At 47.3% G+C, this 15,593-nt stretch overlaps 1 protein-coding gene across 4 annotated transcripts in view; it reads left to right on the top strand.

Moving 5' to 3' along the window:
• ZNF365 (zinc finger protein 365) overlaps positions 1 to 15,593 on the top strand; it is a 563,327-nt gene that overhangs the window by 88,605 nt on the left and 459,129 nt on the right. The window contains exon 2 of one of the 4 annotated variants that reach the window (XM_069611198.1): positions 5,115 to 5,261. The exons of the other annotated variants lie outside the window; for them this stretch is intronic. The gene's annotated coding sequence lies outside the window, so the exon portion shown is untranslated. The remainder of the gene's footprint in view (positions 1 to 5,114; positions 5,262 to 15,593) is intronic. 4 annotated transcript variants of the gene reach the window in all.

The raw sequence follows: 15,593 nt of genomic DNA, 5'->3' as shown, positions 1-15,593 counted from the left end.
TTTTAATTCAAGGAAATGGAGATGGAATTTGGCAGGGTGACATATCCACAGGCTAAGCCCAGAGATAACTGGGGTCTTTATGTACATTAGCTCATTGCTTCTTCTCAGATACGAAATGAGTATGCCCGGTATTCTCCCCTGGGACCTATATAAACTCTATTTAGCATATCAAGCCGAGGCCGAAAGGTGGAGAAAGTGTACCTTACTAGTAAAAGGTAGTTGGCCGAAATGCTTAACCTCAAGAGCTATTGTGTTAGAGTTGTGTTAGAGTTGGGATGCATGAGCATACAAAGAGATTGGGGAGAGCCCACTAATGCCACTGTGTTGGCCATGGTTTTTTCTTTTGCTATTCTTGTTTTATGTACTTCTGTATGGCGTTGTTGTTGCTGCAAAATGCTAATAAATAGAGTTTTAAAAAAAGTGATTTTGAAAAGCAAACTATTCAAAAGCAGCGAAAGCTGTATTTGACAAAACCAAAAGACTGTAACTGTAAGCGTGTGTGTTTGTACAATTAGGAACTAATACATGCAACCATTGCCCAAACCAAGAGAGACTAAAATCAAGGCAAATCGAATCCAACAAATAATGCCAAAGGACAAAGGGGGCTAGGGACAGGTTCATAAGTTGTGAAACCTGTTGCCCATACTTTGTAACACATATAGCAAAAGCTGGTATAAACCCCCATTGCAAAAGCCAAGGGAGGAGCAGGAAAAGATCATACCCTTGTCAGTATTTGGTTACTTGTGTAGTGTGGAAACAAGAGTGGCAAAAAGACTGCCCTTCTGGAAGAGGTTATTCAGAAGGAGAGTTGTTAAAAGTTTGAAGTTGTAAAATGATGAATATTGTGAAGCTGTTGTGAACCTCTTGTCAGTTGATCTTAACCACACAAGCATTTGCTGTTGTGAAACGCTGTTTGGCCAAGGGAGTGTTCCCGGATGGCAAACATTTTGAGGCGTAGGCCTGGCATGGGAGTAAACAAGGTGTGAATTGAGGTAGTAGGTCTTGCGTGGAAGTAAACCAGGTAGAAGTTGATGAAGTGCTATAAAGTGATCCTGACATAGACAGTTTATTTTGCTTGTGGTGCTTAAGAAAGAACTGTTTCAAGCTGCTGTAAAGGAGTCTTATTTCTTTAGAACTCTTCAGTTGTGGCAAATCATCCTGACGAAGACAATTATTGTTGCTATTGATGAACTGAGAAAAGAAGAAGAGAAAGGAACTTCTGTTTTCTTTGTTGAATCAGTGGAGTATTGGAATGTTCTGTTGACAAGTTGAAGTTGCAAAGAACTGTGTTGGAACTTTGTTGCAAATTAGGAATTTGTTATTTCTTTTTGGAACTGTGGAGATAATTCGGCTTAAATCTGGAGAAGGGGAATTCACCAGAACAAGGAGAGACAATTCCATTACAAACTCAGTTATAGCTATTTTGGTGCCTTTGAAAGGCCATGTTTTACTTCATTTATTTATAGTATGTATAGGTCTGAGGGACAGATATCCTTTGTTAGAATGTTCCCTTTAGTGTATTTTAGGCAGGGAAATCCTCATCAGGGTAGGGATAGTGAGGCGTTTATCCAACCTTCTAATTTAATATAATGGCATTTTTTGGAAATCCTTCACAAAGTTGTCCGCCTCACATTTGGGACCCCTCACACCTCTGCATAGGTATCTTCCTCCTCCCTGCATAATAGTTTTTGCCCGATTCAAAGTTCCTTGTGTTTTGATGTATGTCATCAAAAACAAAATGGTGCTTCCTTCTACGGATGTGGCATTCAGGCGAGATCCAGCATTACTTGAAGCTAAAGAGATTGAACAAAGGTCACTTTTCAGTGAGTCAAAGCCAGAGTTAACTAGTCTTTCTGATTCCCATGTAGGCGGTCTGGACTGGGATTTCCTCGTAGAGATGGGAGTCCTTGTCCACAAGAGAGGAGTCACACCCAGTGAGTTCACACTTGCCCAGACCACTAGGGACAGTCTTACTTAGCGGCTTCACATCTCTAGCCTCAAAGGGGGTGGCTCTCATCTGGGGAGAAGGGACGAATAGCCCTGATTCTTCACAGTACACACAGTTGGTCCCTATTCACCTCTTTTAATGGCATAGTCATTGATTCATGATGAGGTCTGTTTTACAGGAGGCTGATATTTGTATTCCTTGTGTTAAAATCTGTGCCCTGGATACAAACATCTTAGGTTTAACCAGGGTTCAACAAAATTCACAATTTTGAGGTTACATGTAAAAAGGAAAACATGTTTGTATAATTGTTACTGGTAATGGCATTTTAATAATGTGTAGGCCTATCACCAAATTTAACTCCATCAGTATAACTTATAATGCATTTTCGGTCTATTAACCTCACAGAATTCTAAAGCATAATGTGTATAAGTCTGCATGTTCTTCTTGAAAGATGGCTGCATAAAACATAAACTCTTTTGCATTAGTTAATTACATTTTCTAAAAGGAAATTATTCCTGCTGTTTTTACATTACGTCACGTGATATAAAGCTACATAAAGCCATTTAAAATGCACCTTATGTACGGAAACACATTACATTTATTCAAATAGTTGTTCCAGTGTATACTCCTATCTCAGGCCTCCCACAAGCTGAAGCTGCTACTCTTTGCCAATGCTTATTTGTCCCTACTTCTTACCTTTCTTTACATAAATGGATGTGCCATTGCTTGTCAGACTGATGAGAATATTGCATAATCATTTAGAGATTAGGGCAGGCAGGTGATTACATTTAAGGGATGTACATTACAGCACCGTTTTTTTGTAGCCATAGCAAATACTTGCCATAATGTGAGGGGTCATAAATGCGAGGCGGAAAACTTTGTAAAGAGTTTTCAACTTTAGCCATTTTATAAAATAAACCGGTTGGATTAAAACCTCACTATCCTTACTCTGACAAGGATTTCCCTGCCTAAAATAAACTAAAGGAAACACTCTAACAAAAGGATATCTGACACTCATACTTCTACAACAAATAAAGCAATAAGGAAATTAATGGGAATTCAATTCAAAATAACGTAAGATCTGATTCACAATATGATCAATGTCTCTTCTCATAACCTGGATGAGTTTCCCTTCACCCAGATCTGAACAAGGGGTTTTCTCCACAGTTCAAAGGAAACAACGACATCTGGTTTAGCACAAAGTTCCAATATAGTTCTTAAGTTTTGATACATAAAGTTCTGTTGCTTCAATAAAGTGTCTCAAATAATCACAAGTTCCCACTCCTCCTGGAATAAGAACTGTCTAACATTTGTCTTCTCCAAGTAAGCAACAACATTTGTCTTTGTAAGGATAGTTGTCACAACTTTTGGCTTCAGAAATAAATAAAATAAACTATTCTGCCTCTTCTTAGAGTAAGAACAGGTTGCAGCTTTGTAGTAACAACACATGTCTTTGTCAGGATGCTTTACTGCAATTTTGGTTTAAAAAAGAATTGTAATTGTTCTTCAGCAAACTTTCACAATTCTTCAAATGTTATAAGTCAACATGAGTTGATGTTAGAACCACAGTTCAGCACTTGGTCAACTTCTGTCTGGCTCATTCCTTTGCCACGCTCTTTTAGGCAACACATTTTTGCCCGAAAGGTATACACGCCTACCCGTCTACTTCTTCAACAATAAGAACAGAAAAGTGCTTCAGTGGTAACTTCCAACTTAGAAAACAACAACTTCATTAGGCCTCTTTAATATCAAACTTTAAACAATTTGCAGGGGAAAAAAGGAACCACATTAGTGCTCTTTTAAGACTTATTGGCAACTATGCATCTTTCCCTATGGATAACCTTCTCCAGAGGGCTCCTGTGTGCCACCTTTCTTTCCTCTCTGTACCAACAACCAAATAATGACCAATATCTAGTTGCCCATTTCCTCTATCATTGCATTCGCAATGTAGGTTTCTATCACCTGAAGATATGTATTTCATAACACATGAGCAGTAAGTCTCACAATCATTAAGCATCTCGACCTTCCCTTCTTGCCTTGAGTAATGTTTGTTACATTGGTATTGTTGGTTGGTAATATACTCTTGGCTTGGCTATTGCGTCTAAGCTTTTGGACCATTTACAGCTCTCCCATGGGGTTCTTGGGTTTTCCACACTCTCATGTGCTTATTATACAGTCATTTCATTTTAAAAAGCACCACTTGCTCAGTCGCGAGTGAAGCAGCCTGCCGTAAACACACGCACAGCGTTGGAGTTCTCTGGGAGTCACTTGCAAGCTATGAATTTACTGGGTCAGTCACTCGATTACGCTCCTCTCAGTGTTCGCAGGTCTTCGGTACTTGTGGCTCCTCATGGTCGGATGGAAAGCTGCCTCTGGTCCTCCTCTGATCATGCCACTAAGGATTGGAGCCTCCTCTGCTCCTGAGAGGGCCATGTGCAACCCTGCCACCTGAAACCTCCAAAGAGGGAACACTTCCCTCACTACTGCTGCTTCCCACCGTGCAACCTCTTCAACAGAGTCATATCGCAAAGACTCTCTCAGGACCCTCCATGGCTTCTGGTGTTTCCGTGGGCCTGGCATCTTTTCTTGCCACTGACTTCCCTCTCGGCTTCAACCTCAGTCCACGCTGCTTCTCTTTCTAATCCCTGTACCTGTGGGGGCCTTTTAAGCCTCTCAGTCCCCTTCAGGTGTAGGTCATTTACACTATTTAGGAGTTCACTTCCACAGTAGTGTTCCTCTGCATCCCTCTTCCTCGTCCCAGTGCTGTGGGAAGGATGGGACTTGAAGTCCCTGACAACAAAGTATATTATTCAAACTCTTTCTACTTTACAACAAGCTATCAACAGATTAGGGTTTTTGGCAAAGCTAAACAGGGGAGTGTCCCCTTCCTCCTGACATCTTCCCTCCCCCATCTGATCACCCCAGCAGAACACCCCCCGCCCCTAGGTTGGGATCAGGAAGCCTCTGCCTTCTGACCACATCATGAAGTTCCCAGGTCGAGGTTTTGGTGGGAATCATTACCAGTGCCTCACTGCCCGTGAGCTGTAGTGCGCTTTACAAATACAAAAAATAAATAAGTAAATTCATCCCAATAGTCCTATCATTCTTTGCAGACAGGAGAGTGAATTCAGGGGATTTAACTGAGGCATCCTCTTTTTTGTTGCAGGGAATGTGTGTGTTGCTTGCATAGAAACAATCTTATAATTATTTTGAGGAGATCAGAATCAGCATCTGTGACTCAGTGCACCATCTTTTTTTTGCCACACACAATACTTGTTGCCTGCATAGAAAAATATCTTCAGACTCATCAGAGGTAAGAGAGAGCATTCAGTGTCTGTAACTAAGTGTGTTGTGCTTCTGCTGCCCAAGAGAATAATTGTTGCTGGCCGTAGTGTGTTGCCTTTTGTTACTTCTATACTAAAAGCCTTATATTGTTTTGGTGTTGGGTTTATATTCAAAAGTTAATTACTAAGCACCAAACATGGTACGATAATGATTGTAGTGATATTAAGAATATCATTATTAATATGGCGAAACATATTTACTGGACAATTCTAACAGAAAGAACAAAATTGATTATTATATTGGACTTAGGATAATAATGTTTTTATCACTATTATTGCATCTGTATATGGGCCACCTTCTGTTGGCCATGAATGTCATATAAGAGAAAATATCTAATTTTTTAAGATTTATATACAGATGACCATCACAGAATACCTGCAGGATTTTATGAAGAAAATAATAGTGAAATTATGTCTGGAACAGAAGAGAGCATCAATCCATTTACTTTATCAGAGTTCTTTCCGTCATGAAGGCTCAAAAACCATGTACGGCAAGGGGCAAGGGCGCTTGAGAGCCCAAGCAGCATGGCGGCTCCTGAGTGAGCTCCAACAGGGCTCCTTACATCCTGACGCTCATTTGAGAGCATAAATCTAGACATTTGGGGCATTCTCTCCGTAATATCTACAGAACGCCTGTGGTGACTTTTGGCCAGTTTGGTTGCCGAGATCTGGAGCTACGGCTGTGGTGGAGGCGGCCGGTTGTACCGCCTGTCCTCCTGGTCTGACAGCATGCCAGTAGATATGGGTAGGGCAGCCCGATGCGGTGAGTGGGGGTACTGAAGTGCATATACTGACCCCCAACGGTGCGGCCACCAACAGAGGAGAGTGGAGGAGGATAGAGCCTGGGCTGTTGAAGTGACAGCTGGATCCCAGGGGGAGTCTTTGCAGCGGTCGCTGCCAGAGCCTAGGAGTGTGGAGACAGAAATCTGCCTTGCGGTGTGTGGTGTGGAGAAGCAGGTGGGAGGCAGGTCGGAGTGCTCGTGGCTACCGGGCTGAGACCGGCACACTGGTAAAGCCAACAGGTGCAGACTGTGATGTCCATGCAGTATTAAGGCAGACCCCCTGAGGAGGCCCTGCCGGACCCCAGACACCAGGCAGGGAAGGAGAGCGAGCACGTCTGTTTGGTCAGCAGAGAGGAACTGGGAGTTAGGGCCACTGTGAGCGGCCATCACATATTGGACAGCCTATTGGGTCAGCGCAAGTTTGCCTGCACAGCAAAGAGGAGCTGGGCGCGAGCGGGCCACAGCTCGAAGTAACGGCCACTACGGGCAGCCACAATATATTGCACAGCCTATTGGGTCAGCATTCCCAGGGAGTTGGGGGGTCCCACAGTATCTGTCAGGGGCTGTCTCAGAGCATTACAAATAGGAACAGACCACAGCACGGCTCCAGGTGGCAAGTGGCTGCAGCGACTGTGAGGAAATTGGGCCTGCAGGAGAAGGAAGGAAGGGAGGGAGGACCCTCCGGGGACCCAGGGACTGGGACTGAGCGACAAAAAAAGACCATAATAGACCCTGGAGGAGCCTAGGCAAAGGACCGCAATACATCACACTGGAAAAGTGCAGTTCAGGCAAGCAAAGGCATCTAGAAGGGGTGCTGTAGTTGTCCGGCTGGGCACCAGGATGGTGAAGGGGATAAAAACCAGTGCATCCTGGCTTTTGTTGGGCAACAGACTGGGAACAAAGCAAACACACTGGAGGAGCCTTCCAGCTCGCACTGAGGGTCCAAAGGTGTAGATGGGGCAGCGGGGGGTGCAGACCTGGACATGAGAGAAATCCTACTGCACCTTAAGTAGGGTATAGGAAAACTGGGCACCATACTGGATGCCCTCGACACAAAGGTGGAGCAGATACAGCTATGGCTTGATAAGCATGAGGCGAGGCTCTATGAATCATAGAATCGAATTTCAGGCCTTGAGAACACAGCAGCAACAGTCCTGTCCAGGCTGGCAGCCCTGGAAGCAGCAGTTAAGGTTATTGCAGCTCAGAATGAGGATCTAGAGAGCCGAGCGAGATGTAAAAACATAAGCCTGGTGGGGGTCTGAGAGCAGCAGGTGACAGGCCGCATGGAGGACTTTGTGGAAAAGCTGTGTGTGTTTCACTCTACGGGAAAGAAGATCTTTTCACCAGTGTTCATCGTGGAGTGTTCCCACAGAATCCCAGCACAGTGCCCTGTGCCTGGGGCCCCTCCCCGTCCCATAATTGCAAAACTCCTCAATTACAGGGACTGGGACATGATCCTGCGACTGTCTAGAGAATGGGGAGATCTCGCCTTCGATGGAAACAGCATTAAGATTTTCCCGGATTTCTGAACTTCAGTGCAAGCAGCGAGGAGAACCTTTGTGGGAGTGAAGTTCAGGCTCCAGGACTGCGATATCATATACGCAATGATTTTCCCAACTTTTTCATAACCCTGGAGGAGGCCAGTAGGTTTTTTGATGGATTCACAAAGAGAAGGCAGAGAGAGGGCTGGTCACCCCACAACTCTGATCAAGATCTGGCCATGTCCTCCCAAAATCAGACTGGAGACTAAGTGGGGAGGAGGTGCTGGCCGAGGACTGTATGTGAGGACGGTGCGATGATGTACACTGGGGGGGTGCCCTGGTGTTGGGTTGCATGCAGGGGTACTATTTGTGAGAATGGAGTTTGGTACAATCCTCTTGGACCCCTCAAGGGAACAGGCGTAGTCCAGAGTGATGGGTGATGGATACCGCCTGGGGGAGCGATGTCAGGTCTGGCGAGGGGATAATTCTGAGGGACACCTGGCACGACAGGGTTAGTTTGGGAGGGGTGCTTGCAGAGGCCCAAGTACTAGGGTAGGTCAACATCAGGAGCAGTTGTGTATAAGTATTATGGTTGGGTGGAGGCGTGACGCCCCTGTGTGTGCTCCACCAAGTTGACTGCGGGACGGGTGTTGGATGAGGAGGCTCTAAACGAGTTGGGGTGGTTGTTCGGCAGGGTGGCTGGAGGAGGGGAGAGTGGGGGGAAGAGTTCCGGGAGGGAAGTTCTTGTAATTGTTTATTGATATAGCGCTTATACACAAGTGGAGTGCTTCAAAGCGCTGTAAGGCCAGAAGGGAACAAGGAATACAGTAATCATTCTTAGGCCTTGCAGTTTCCGAATGATCTAACAGAAATACTAGCGTACTAGGCCTAACAGCATTTCTCCCAGCAAAAGTGCATGGAGTGTTACAGTAGCGACAATATTAAGGCAGGGAGACAAAAAAGGGAGGGAGGAAACGGCAAGCAAGCTCACTAGTTCTAGTTCATTCAGGTCATGCATGCGTACATACAGAGGTGCGAGGAGAGGGTGTGGGGGGGACAAGTGCGTTCACTCCACAAGGGCCCTGGGTTAAGTGCAGTGAGGTTGCCCCACTCAAGGACCTTAAACAGAAAGTGCAGTAATGCTGAATATAGTGCAGAGGCCCGGACGCAAGTGCAGAAGACTGGCAGGGGAGCAATGGACCTGTATGGCTCTGGAGGTGAACCAGGCAACCAGTCAGCAGAGACTGACAGAGTTAGGGAGAGAAGGAGGAAGGAGGCAGGAGAGAAAAGAAAGGAGGTTACCAGGGGAGAGAGAAGGAAGAAGAGAAGAGAGAAGGAAGAAGCGAAGAGGAAGGTCTTGAGGAGTTTCTGGAACTTAAGGTGCTCCGGCTCAAGGCAGAGAGATGCAGGGAGGCTGTTGCAGAGGGAGGTACCTGCAGAGAATAAGGATCTACCCCTGAATCTCTGTTTAGAAAAACGGCTCAACGGCAAAGAGTTGGAGGGGGATGAGCGGAGGACTCTAGAGGGAGAGTATTTAGGAAGAGAGCTTTGGAGATAGTGCTGGCCCCAACCGCAGAAGGCCCTGTGGACTATGCAGTGGGTCTTAAACTTGATCCTTGAAGCCATAGGGAGCCAGTGTAGGGATTTCAGCGCTGGAGAGATGCAGTCCCTGGGCTTGAGGCCAAGGATAAGTCTTGTGGTTCTGTTCTGGATGAGTTGTAGAGGACGGAGAGTAGAAGTAGGAAGATTGATAAAGAGGCTGTTGCAGTAGTCCAGCTTAGAGCGACCCAGTGCTCTGGAGATGTTGAGCCTCTGGGGGAAGGTGAGAAAGGGTAGAATACCTCTGAGGAGGTGCAGCTCATAGTGATATTTTTTTAGAGATGGCTGAGATGTGAGAAGAGAACGAGAGAGTGGAGTTTAAGGTGAGGGTGCAGGACCAAGGGAGGCCAGCCAGAGTGAAAGTGGAAAAGTGGGAGCAGGGGTCCCAATGAGGACGATCTCTGTTTTACTTGCATTCAGGCAGAGATCATTAGCAGCACACCAAGACTGAACTGCGTACAGTCAGGGATGAGCGAAGGGAGGAGGAGGCCGAGGCTAGCCTGAAAGAGAGCTGCGTGTCATCTGCATAACACTGAAAGTTAGAGGTAAAGGTAGAGATCCTGTTGGCCAATGGGGCCATGCAGACATCGAAGAACCAGGGGGATAGGTTAGATCCCTGGGGGACACCACAAGTAGAGAGAGTGATAGAGGAGAGGGAGGACCGAAGTTCCACCTGGGAAGGATGGTCAGAGAGAAAGGAGGCAAGCCACGCCATGGCCTGATCTGTGATGCCCAGGGTATAACAGAGACGGGAGATCAGGATGTTGTGGTTTAGCATATCGAAAGTAGAAGAGAGGTCCAGAAGAATGACGGCAGAAGGAGTGTTAGAGTCAAGATTTGAGGGCAGGTCTTCACAGGTGTTCAGAAGAGCAGTTTCCGTGCCTCTGGATGCTCTAAAGCCAGACTGATGGTCATGGAGACAGCCAACAGATTCAGTGTGGAGGGTAAACTGGGTGAAAGCCAACTTCTCCAAGAGTTTGCCCAGGAAAGGAGTGATCGAGATTGGGTGATAGTTTGCCGGAATAGTCGGGTCGGCAGAGGGTTTTTTGAGCTCAGGGTGCACAAGAGAGTGCTTCAGAAGAGTGGGGAAAACTCCAGTGGCGATGGAGAGGTTGCAGAGGTCAGCCAAGGCTGGAGCAAGTGTCAATATTGTCGTTGATGGTTTTGGAGGGGCAGGGTCCACCTGTTTGGAGGAGGTTTTTATAGACCAGACTTGTCTAGACACCTCATCATGCATGACAGGGGAAATGGAAGAGAGAAGAGGAGGAGGGGTCGGGGTTGCCGAGGGAGGTCCAAGAGATGTTGGTGCAGGAGGGGGTGCAGCAGAGGCCTGGAGGGTTAAGTAGAGAATGCGGCTGCTGTAGGGTTGGCCAGTTCCTTGCAGACCTTGAAAAGCTCAACCGTGTTGTTAGATGCCACGGAGATGTGGGCTTGAATATAGACCTTTTCTTGGTGTGGATGCAGAGTCTATATTGCCTTTGAAGAAGGCAGCAGGCCAGTTTGTCAGAGGGTGCACCTGAAGATCCCCATTTCCGTTCTGCTGCTCTGCACTTGCATTTAAGGGAAACCAGATTGAAGTTGTACCAAGAGTTGCACATTTTGGCAGGCTTCAGTTGGACCCTCATGGCAGGGGCAAGGGTGTTGGAGATGGAGCAGTGAAGGTTAGAGAGGGCTGTGTCATGTGGGAGTCAGCTGCAGGAGTAAGAGGATAGTAGATGGAGGCAAAGGCAGCCACTGACACACTTTTCATGGGTAGAATGCCCATGAAGGCAGGAGGCGGTGTAGGGTATGCCAGTGCTAAAGGCGAAGAGAGCTTCAAGTGAGATGAGAGAAGAGTATGATCAGTCCAGGAGAGTGGGGTAGTGAGGGGAATAGAGAGTGGGATGTCTGTGGAGGTGAGCGCATCCAAGGTGTGGTCATCTGTGTGTGTCAGACCAGAGGGTAAAATGGAAAGAGAAAGGTAGTTGCACATGTTGCGGAAAGGTCCTGAAGAGTCAGGAGAGCCAAGATGGATGTCAAGATCCCCCAGCAGGAGGAGTTGGGAAGAGGAGGAGGGGAGAGAAGAGGCAGGGGGGAGAGAAGAGGCAAGGTCAGCCCATTCCAAGAGGAAGAGGGTGGACTGGCCTGGTGGCAGATAGAAGGTGGCCAGAGGGAGAGTGGAGACTGGCGAGAGAGAGAGAGAGAGCCTGCAGACCAAGAATTTAAAGGAAGAGTAGACCTGAGTGTGAATGATGGAAGGGGGGATCCACTCAGTAAAGATCAGGACTACTCCAGCTCCTGGCCTGTTGGGCCTGGGCTCAGAGAGGATCTTGTAGTCTTCAGGTAAAAGTGTGTCAAAACTGGTGACAGAGCTGTCCTTAAACCATGTCTCAGTAAGAGCAAGAACATCGAGGTCCAGGAGTTGAAGGAGGTGGCAGATGTCTGAGGAGTGCTTGACAACAGAGCAAGAGTTTTGTGTGGCAACGTGGAGCAGTTTTCTGCTTTTGAAGGACTTATGGGGGGGTGCAAGTAACAGAGGCCCCCCCCTGTAAGCGGCAAGAGTGCCTGAGAGATGCAGGTAGGAGAGGCAGAGGAGGCGAGGATGACAAGGATGTCAGTGAGGAGAGTGCAGGCAAGGGTGCCAGGACAGTGGTAGGTGTCAAGGGAGCCAGTGTGGGAGGGGCCGCAGGGGGCAAGGCAGATGCAGCAGCAGTGGCCAGGGCACCTGAGTGGAGGAGTCTGACGAGGTTGTTGGTGCAGTGCGAGTAGGCAAGGAAGCCTGTGTAGTTGAGCACGACAATGGAGCAGTTGTGAGAGTGGCGGTGAGGTTGGTAGGAGGCAAGGGAGCCTGGGCGGCCATAGAAACAGATGGCAAGGGAGCCCGTGAAGAGGAAAGAGGAAAGTTGATAAGGCAAGGAAGAAGCCTGCCAAAAAGTAAGAGATTGGGTTGAGGCCCTTGTACCAGGGTGTTACCATTTTGATAGACATTTATGATGACCGTGGATGACCGTGGAGGTGGATAAGAAGTTAAGAAGGACCTCCCACCATTTATGTGTGATGAAGAGCAAGGAGAGAGCAGAGCAACCATATGGAGAGTCCATAGGTCGTGAGAAAGAACGACAAAGAGGATGTTGGTGAGAGTCTCTCTGGCGGAAGCACTGACGTAGTTGTCAGCGATGGGTAGGCCTGGGTTGGAGCCCATGATGTCCTTCTTGAGTTTTTTCCTGCCAGACTTAGTGAGAGGTGAAGGATAGGAAATGGAGACGCAGTTAGAGAACATAGGGGAGAAAGAAAGTGCCATGGTGAGAGGCACAGACTGTGGTGCACTTAACCTGGCAGAGCAGCTGCGGTACAAGGGAGGAATAGACAAGGAGGGAGCAGGCGCACTGGTACATACAAACAGGAATGGGAAGAAACAATGGGAAATGCAGAGGGTGAGGGGGCATTACCAGCTCAGAAAGAGGGAAGGGAATAACCAGTCGGTGCATTCACATGAAAGCAGGATGTACACACACCTAAATACGATTTTTTTTTAACTAGCACCAAAAACAATGCAGGATGTACACACACGCCTAAACTCATTTTTAACTATTATTTTTTAGGAAAACAGGAGTTGCAGCACAGTGATATAGAGGTGTAGGCAGTGGAAGTGTGAGCACCGGACAGTAGAAAAAGTTATTGTTTATGTCCAGGTATTTGGAGAAGATGCCTTCTGAGATAGATAGAGATATTGACAGTAGTGGAACAGGAAATGAGTCAGGAAGTGCTCTAGGCAAACCGAGCTGCAGTGCACACAACAGTCCTAGCCAGGCCTTGTTATTTTTGGGGGGCCTGCCCGCTTGAAACTTTCGGTCAGACATCACAGCATAGATTGGAGGGTCAGTGTACGGTAGGCTGCCCCTGGAGGCAGAGACCGATACTACAATGCCCTAAATGGCTCTGAGCTTGGGGGTGGGATAGTAGATAAGGGGACGAGCTTTAAGATGGCCACCTGGAATATTCAGGGAAGCACTGTGCCAGATAAGGTTAGGAAAGTCCTCCTATGTATAAGGCGCCATGACATAAAGGTGGCATTTCTTCAGGAGACTCACTTGATGGCCCAGAAGGAGAGCGGGTGGGTAGCGCAAAGGGGGTGGGGACCATAGTTATTTTTTGTCATACCCCTCTTATGCAAGAGGGGTTGCTATAATACTGATTCATAGTTCCCTTAGGTTTCACCTATCGGAAGTAACTACAGACTCTCAGGGCAGGGCACTACTGCTTTCCGGATAGGTGGAAGGGCAGAGGGTTTCTCTTCTAAATACGTATGCTCCCGACACGGATGACCCAGGCTTCCTTGACTGGGTGGCGTACCATCTATCCCCGATGGCAGACTCCCTGATCTTCTGGGGGGGAACTTCAACTCTGTGTTTGAGGAGGGCTCGGACATGTCCCCGTGTGGAGCTCACCACCAATCCACAGCGAGTCGGAAGATCATGAGCATTTGCACGTTATATGGGCTGAAAGACGTATGGCGCATGCAGCACGCCAATCAGCAGGACTTTACACTCCACTCATGTGTGCATCATACGGCGTCCCAAATAGACCTGATAGTGGCGTCCACACAATCAGGGATGCAATTGGGGGCTTGCAATATACTACCTAGGACACACTCAGATCACTCGCCAGTAACATTGGATTGCCTCCTTTCGGGGTGACGGTGCGGGGGGAGGGAATTGCCGGTTCAAGTCAAAAGCGCTGAAGGATGCCGTTTTCCATGACAGGCAACATGCAGACATACAATTCTTCTTTGCTACGAATGTGGGAATGGTAGAATCCCCTGGTGCCCTTTAGGGAGCCTTTGTGTTTTGTCTGAGGCATGTGTCTGGGGAAAGAGGCAGTGATACTCGGGCAAATAAGGGCCAAATTGGAGGCTAACAAAAGCAAATTGAAAAACCTAGAGGGACTGTATTTGGAAAGGGGAGAGGACGGGGTGTTTGAGGATTCAGCAAAGAACTTAATGGGTTTCATGCAAATGCGCTACATGAGGTTCGATATACGCATAGATCAGCCCAGGTCTGACAATACAGAGAGGGCCAGAAGGCAGGGCACACCAAGTGGATTACGTTAAGAATTCCCGGGGGGGGTATGTGTATCTGATGGAAGCTATTGGGGAGGCATTCCGGGAGTTCTCTAGTGCAATGTACTTGTCAAAGAGAACACACTCGTCGGAAAGTATCGAGAAACATTTTAGGGGGAAGTAGGCTTAAATTGGTTCTCTCCAGAACAGTGGGAAAACCTTGATAAGGACTTCACGACAGACAAAATTCTGGGGGTGGTCAATGGGCTGCCAGGGGCTAAATTGCGGGGTCCAGATGACGTGGCCTTTTATAAGACCTACAGTCATATAGTAGGTCCGTATTTCTTCAGGTGTACCAAGAGGCGGCGCAGAAGGGCATATTACCACCCACATTGAGGGAAGCCACAATAACCATCCTGCACAAGAAGGGGAAGTGAGCAAAGAATTTCTCTTCATATAGGCATATAACCTTAATTAATTTGGACAATAAAATACTGGGCAAGTTGTTGGCAAATCGGCTTCTTACCCTTATGCACAGTCCAGTCCTGGCAGACCAGTCAGGGATTATTCCTGCGAGAAATACCACCTATGGGTTGTAACAATTGCAGCCCTCCTGGATGCGGAGAAGGCGCTCAACTCTATAGAGTGGGAGTTTATGTTCTGCACATTGCGACAGATGGGCTTGGGATGAAGGTTCCTGGAGTATGTTGCCTTGTTATATGTCCCCCCTCTGCGTGGATAGCTATCAACGGGGAACGGTCTGCGCCTGTATAGATGGCGAGGGGGACTTGGCAGGGCTGCCCCCTCTTGCCGCTTCTCTTTGCACTGGCTATGGAATTCTTGACCGCAGGGCTGAGGGAACGACATCCTGAGAGGGGAATTCAGTTCTATGCACACAGGGTTATTCTCTCCCTGTATGCAGACGATATGGCCATATTCATTAAAAAAACATAGAAAAGCTTAACCCTGTCATGCAGCAAATAATCAATTTTAGGGAGATATCCGGCTTAAAAATTAACTAAATCAGTGATCTTCCCACTCACCTCCAGAGTAGAGCCCTTTGGTGATGACTATGGGTTTCGGTGGGAGATGGTTCACACACTGTACCTCGGCATAGAGATATCACGATATCCAGAGGTTATGTTTAGGGAAAACTATGGTAGGGCGGTCCACAGGCTACAGGAGCAAATTGACAGATGGAGGGTTCTTCCACTCTCCTTATTGGAAAGACTTGCGATTATTGAAATGGTGGTGTTATCTACATTTCTCTACCTGTTCCAGAATTTGCTGCTCATTCTTCCTCATTGTTTTTTTTATGAGACTGCAGCTGAGTCCCAATGGTGAACTGAAAGTTTCTTGTGCAACCATATCAGGGTGGGGGTCTGGTGCTTCCAAACTTTC

Source organism: Ambystoma mexicanum, chromosome 8, assembly GCF_040938575.1.
Source record: "Ambystoma mexicanum isolate Mex_15411 chromosome 8, UKY_AmexF1_1, whole genome shotgun sequence".
In the NCBI taxonomy this organism is placed as follows: Eukaryota; Metazoa; Chordata; class Amphibia; order Caudata; family Ambystomatidae; genus Ambystoma; species Ambystoma mexicanum.
Note: the sequence above shows the minus strand (reverse complement) of the source record. Positions and strands in the feature narration are given on the sequence as shown.